This window comes from Lynx canadensis, chromosome D1, assembly GCF_007474595.2.
Source record: "Lynx canadensis isolate LIC74 chromosome D1, mLynCan4.pri.v2, whole genome shotgun sequence".
In the NCBI taxonomy this organism is placed as follows: domain Eukaryota; kingdom Metazoa; phylum Chordata; class Mammalia; order Carnivora; family Felidae; genus Lynx; species Lynx canadensis.
The window spans coordinates 101230016-101236792 of record NC_044312.2 but is presented as its reverse complement, the minus strand read 5'-3'; positions in this window follow the sequence as shown (position 1 = coordinate 101236792).

The following is a 6777-nucleotide window of genomic DNA, read 5'->3' as shown; positions in this document are numbered from 1 at the left end:
CCCTTCAAGACATGCAGGATATTCATTCTGTCCATATAGTATCTGTGAAGGAGAAGGGTTTTTTAAACACTCGAGGTAGTAATACACTATGAAGGCATTTTAGAAGAAAATAGTAATACAATAGTATCATTGTACTTCTCCAGTTGGTGCCCAACACCTCAAAGATCTTACCATAGCAGAAAACTCTTAATCATCTCAATGGTAAGGTTATCTTTGGTCCCACAACCCAAGAAATAGTTTCAGATGGCCCATCAATAAAGATATCAGATCATATTCAAGACTGAGAGCTTAATGGACCTCTGTCCCTATAGTCATACATCTGAGTATTAAAGACAACCTCAAAAGACATCCATCATGAAGCTAGACGTTCTCATTATCACACTTCTTGCTTAATATAATATTTAACTGACTAAGGCTTTTCAGGTTTCATTTTAAATGAATGTTATATTCAACATGATGATTCTTGCATCCCAAATACTATTTTTACATTGTTGGTAAAATCTTTCTCTACCATTGAGTCCAAGAAATATAACAGCTGAAATCTTCTTACCTTTGTTTTCCCTATTTTGTTCTAATTCTCTAATTTTTTCTGCTTTCTCATCTTAATTAAAGCTGGCCCCTTTTAATTTTTTTCACTAGATAGTCTATTCAATCTCTGCTAGTTTCATTTTACTTCAATCTTCTCTATCCTACCTTGACTATTTCTCCCATAACTTACAGAAACAGAACAATGCACATTCCTGAAGTTCTCAGACCTCTTCTATCCTCCCACCCAGGGTACCCCTTGTTCATCTGAGCCAGGCCCTCTGAGATAAAACCGTGTAGCATAAATGCACTTTCTCTTCCTTGCGTGTTCCAGATATGTTACTTCTGCAGTGACTAAATAATTCTCAAGAACTGTCTAAGTTTCCCCCACTGTACTGCTTCCCAGATACCCTACATTGAAATTAATATCAGTCGGTCTCTAGAATCTGAAAACAAACCTGCTGATGGCAAAGGTAAGGCCACTCTTGGTTGGGACTGATGGATATATTCTTATATCTATAGTGCAACCTTTGGGACATGAGCCCTAGAGATTATGTCTTGCCCCATTCTCTTGAGGTCATGAAATAAACAATTAAAATTAATCATTTTTCTCTAATGTAATGCTTGAAACCCTGGAGCAGCATTAGGAAAATTTTATATAAAAATTTCTATAAATATATGTTTGAGTTTATTAATTTAGTCTGGAAGAAAAGGAGAGAGAGAGTGTGGGAGGGGCAGAGAGACAGGGAGAGAGAGAGAATATCAAGCAGGCTCCACACTGTCAGCATAGAGCCCAGTGTGGGGCTTGAACTCATGAACCATGAAATCATGACCTGAGCCAAAACCAAGAGTCAGACACCTAGCCGACTGAGCCATCCAGGTGCACCAAAATGTTATATTTTAAAATCACTTCTCCAACCCCTGATTAGTCCCATATATACCTACAACCATTATAAAATTATGGAATTATAAAAACCATCCTTATCAAATATTGAGTGGCTACCATATAGCAGGCATAAGTGTCTTCCTCCCTGCCATCCACTCTGACCCTGTTGGAGAAGGGTGAAGATCCCTCCTTTAGGTCATCATGATTCACTGAGAGTTAAAGCAGAAATATTTAAAAAGTTAAATATCAACTTGGGAAAATAGCCCCTTTGAAACCTTGTCCTATTCTATTACTCTTAACCACCTCTGCTTCTTCTATCTAGTCTGACCTCTTTGATTTTGTGTTTTGCTTTATGTTTTCCAAAAACTATTACTGACTCTTTCTTTATGGTCTTTTCTCCTCATGTTTCCTGCACACTGTAACGCTTTCCCTTAAGTTTTTGTTCCAATGCAGCTTTTCAGTGATACCCTCCAAAACATACTGTTTTACCACTGGGGCTATTCTACTACCCAATATAGTGTTTAAAGTACTTCACATGTTTCAAATATATTTACTTTATTTATTTATTTTGAGAGAGAGAGTGTGTGCGTGAGCGTGATTGGGGGGAGGGGCAGACAGAGAGAGAGAGAGAGAGAGAGAGAGAGAAACCCAAGCAGGCTCTACACCATCAGCCCAGAGTCCCAGGCAGGGCTCGAGCTCATGAATCATGAGATCATGAGCTGAGCCAAAGTCAAGAGTTGGACGCTTACCAACTGAGACTTCCAGGAGCCCCTCAAATATATATTTTAATCCTTACTTATTTCTTTATTTGTACATTGCTTGTTTTCTTCTGTTAAGATAAAAGTTCCAGGAAAGCAGAGATCATTCATTGCTTTTTTCACTAATATATCCCAAGCTCCTAGATGAATGAGTAGCATAAAGTCAGTGCACCATGAGTCTTCACTGAACAATAAATATGGCCTTCCAAAGGAACTGGGAATAGAGCCAACTACCAGAACTACGAGGAATTTCAGTGCAGAGAGGAGATAGTTCACAAAGAATGATAAGGATGTTTTAGAAGTGATTCTTGAAACTGCAGTCACAACAAAACAGAATACAAACAAACCAAAAGAAATTTGCACTCCTCTCAACTTCCTGTCTTTATCAGGTTTATTATATCAGAAATCTTGACATTTTCAACATCAGGAGCAGCATGGTGAAATTACCGGCAAAAGGAAAATATCTCAAGTATTCTCCTTTAGAAAAATTTACAGGTAGTTTTGCTAAAGTTTTATCGCGTTGATCCATTTGGCAAATGTTTTTTACATATCAATTAAATACAAGGCTACACTGTTGATATAAGAATAATAAGGAAGTGGATCACATTAAAACTTTTCTTTCAAAAGATGTATAATTTCTCTGTAGTAACAAGCAATACAATTGAATAAAGACTGAAGGTTGTACATGCTCAGAATTAAAGCAGGGACTGTTCTGTGAATTTTGTGTTTTGCTACAGGAACCAGGGAAAAGTGGTTGGGTACCTGATGAGGGTAAGTAATTATTTATTATAAGTTTATAATGAGCTAGGTACTATCTTAGATATTGGGGGAAAAGAGAAAGAATGTTCCTTTGTCAACAAATTTCTATTTAATGGGGAGTACAAATAAATAAATATGTGATCATTTTTTAGTAATTATAAATGCTATAAGTATATAACTGAAGATATCATTTTTTAAAAATTATTTAATGTTTACTTATTTTTGAGAGAGTGAGACACATGGTGCAAGGAAGGGAGGGGCAGAAAGAGAGGGAGACACAGAATCCGAAGCAGGCTCCAGGTTCTGAGCTGTCAGCACAGAGCCGGCCCAATGCGGGGCTCAAACTCGTGAACCATGAGATTATGACTTGAGCCAAAGTCAGAAGCTTAACTGAGCCACCCAGGTGCCCCATTTTAAATAAGGAGGCCAGACAAGACCACAGTGAAGTACTATTTGAGCCTGTACCATGATGAACTGAGAGAGGAAGACGTACAAAGATTGGGAAGAAGAGTGTGGAGTTTGGGGCAAAGGAAACAGCAAACACTACTTATTTTCAAATGCATACTCAGCAAATGGCAAGATTGTGTTCTTTTTTATGGCAGAGCAAGATCCCATTGTGTGAGTGTCTATGTCTATGATATATGTCTAGACATATATACTCCTCTTTATCCAGTCATCAATCCATGGACATTTGGGTGATTTCCATAGTTTGGCTCTTTTAGATAATGCTATTGTAAACATCAGAGTATGTGTATTCCTTCAAATCAGTATTTTTGTGTCCTTTGGATAGATATCTAACAGCGCAATTGCTGGGTCGTTGGGTAGTTCTGGTTTTAACTTATTGAGGAGCGTCCATACTGTTTCCAGAGTGACTGCACCAGTTTGCATTCCCACCAACAGTGTAAAAGGGTTCCCCTTTTTCTACATCCTCAGCAACACCTGCAGTTGATGGAGATAGAGAGTATTATGCTAACCAAAATAAGTCAGTCAGAGAAAGACAAATACTATATGATTTCATTTATTTTATTTATTTTGTTTCTGTTCAGAAACAAAACAGATGAATGTGGGGGGAGAAAGAGAGGCAAGCCAGGAAAACAAACTCTTAACTATAGAAAGGAACTGAGGGCTGCTGGAGCGGGGGTGGGTGGGGGGGATGGGTGAAATGGGTGATGGGTACTAAGGAGGGCACTTGTGATGAGCACTAGGTGTTGTATGTAAGTGATGAATCACTGAATTCTATACCTGAAACTAATATTACATTGTATGTTAACTAATTGGAATTTAAGTAAAAACTTAAAAAAAAATACACACTGTGTTTTTACGCATCCCGATAATTAATCAGTTCGTCGTGATGTTTTGTGCTTTCTAAATCTGCTTGCAAAATTATAACTTGGATATTTCCAAGTGACATTATTCATGGCAGAAAGGAAAAGAAGGAAGCCTACTTGGGTATATCAATGGGTGTTCTTTAAAGCTCTGTTTATGCTACTAAATGGGTATTGGAACAATAACAAAATATGGGATGCCATTAGTGGAATACTTTTATAGTACATTTTCATTAAGAAATTATCATTGAATAATTTCTGCTCTGCAGAAATAATCTGAGATGATATAGCTTAAGAATAAAAAAGGTTTATCGATGTAATTTTTAAAAGTTTAACGGCGGGGCGCCTGGGTGGCTCAGTCAGTTAAGCGTCCGACTTTGGTTTCTGCTCAGGTCATGATCTCGTGGCGTCGAGCCCCACATAAGGCTCCGTGCTGGCAGCACAGAGCCTGCCTGGGATTTTCTCTCTCTCCTCTCTCTCTGCCCTTGACCACTTGCCCTGTTTCTGTCTCTCTCAAAATCAAATTAGAAAAACTTATTTTAAAAGTTAATGTTTTTTTCTTTTGAAAATATTCAAGGAAACAAAAAGCCCTTGAGCCAATGTGAGAAGCCTCAAAACAAGATCCACAAGAACTGCTGGCCATGCTGATTGTTTTTTTCTGTCCTAAATGTATTTCTTGGCCAAGAGTCCTGTGTGCAGCCTGGAAAACGAGACTAATGTGGCTTGCTCTTTGTCCTGAAGGGCCAGAACATTTAATGGACAGTGAGTCCCTGACTTCCAGTCTTATTAATTTGAGTCCTCTACAATATAATGATATTTATAGAATATTATATTTCTCTATCAATCCACTTGCTAAGACAACTGAGTCATTAATAGGAACTTATGAAAAGTGTGACAGTTGGTAAAATGAACATTTGAGTAAATACCCTCGTCAAAATTCCACCTAACAAAAAATATATCCTTACAAAATTCTACACATATTCTGTTGTTATAACTCAGTTTCCTTTATTATGTAAATGCTCAATGTATCATGTAACAGTTCCCTGGGGGCGGGGCGCATGGGCATGCACACACATGTGGACCGGTATGTGCGTTCAGGTAATTTTGCGGAAGACTTGCACCCTTTGCAGAAGGCTGCGTTCTCTGCATTGGGCTTACTGCTTTAATTGGCGTCATTTGACTTGTTGCTGCCCTGGGTTTTATAAACTGACACCTCAAGAAGCTTTATTAGTTCCGATTCATTCTTTTAGCTTCTGTTCGGCAAGCATTGTTCAGACGTGGTTCTGACTCCTCCCGTGGCATTGGATCACAAAAGCACCTGTTAACTGATCGTCTTCTAGGGATCCTCGGTCCCATCTGTGGATGCAGGTCCTGTCAGCTAGATCACCTCATTTTAGCATTCCCCACCAACATTTTGCGTAATGATTTTAATATTTCTTGAAACCATTGCCTTGGTGCATGTTTTAACATTAGGAGTTCTGAAATCGCGATTTTCTAATTCCATCCTCTTTTCTGCTTTTACTCTCCCTGAATTTCCCTTCACAAACTGTTAGGTAACCCTGAAATGCAACTCATAATAGAAAGACAAAATAAATATTTGTTTCCCTTATTTGTCAGTTTTCAGAGCAATGCCTTGACACCCCAGCAACCTTCAATAGTAGCCAATGATTTATTATCTTTTTTTTCTTTTTTAGTACCTAAATTAAAATTTTTAAACTTAAACATATCTGATGTCTTTTTGAAAAAAAAAATCTTCTTTAATGTTTATTTATTTTTGAGAGAGAGAGACAGAAAAAGACAGAGAGAGAGAAAGAGAGAGAGAGAGCAAGAGTGGGGGGAGGGGCAGGGAGAGAGAAAGACACAGAATCCGAAGCAGGCTCCAGGCTCTGAGCCATCAGCCCAGAGCCCGACGCGGGGCTTGAATTCACGGACTGCAAGATCCTGACCTAAGCTGAAGTTGGACGCTTAACCGACTGAGCCACCCAGGCGCCCCTTATGTAAAATACTTTTAACTTGATACTCAGTCATCATGTTTCACATCACTTCCAATACTATAATAAAAGTACAAAAAGCCCTTGGAAGAAGGAACAAAGAACTTGGCCAGGTCTTAGAAACAGTGCCTCTCTGCTTATTACTAATTCTTCCATATTTACATTCCTAATTAGCCACCACTTTGTAGAATTCCTCCATGACCCTAATGATGCATGAAACAAAGGCAGAAGGAACTGGCAAAGGAACTAAATTTCTTTATAACCTGCAGCCCATTGACAAATACTTGAGGCAGCCAGAGCAAAATGTTCCTCAGGGAACCGCCTTCTGTCTTAATGCTAATGCTTTGCTAGAGGGGAAAACAACCTTAGCGTGACAATAGCTAGGCCTCCGCTATCCTGGGAATCTTCTTTGGCATCTGAAAATCTCACTGGAAACTTCCCTTGGACTTTACCTCTCCCCAACTCCGTAGTATATAACTAATCTCTCCTTGTGGTCCTGGGGCAGCTCTTCCTGCCCACGGGTTCTGTCCCCG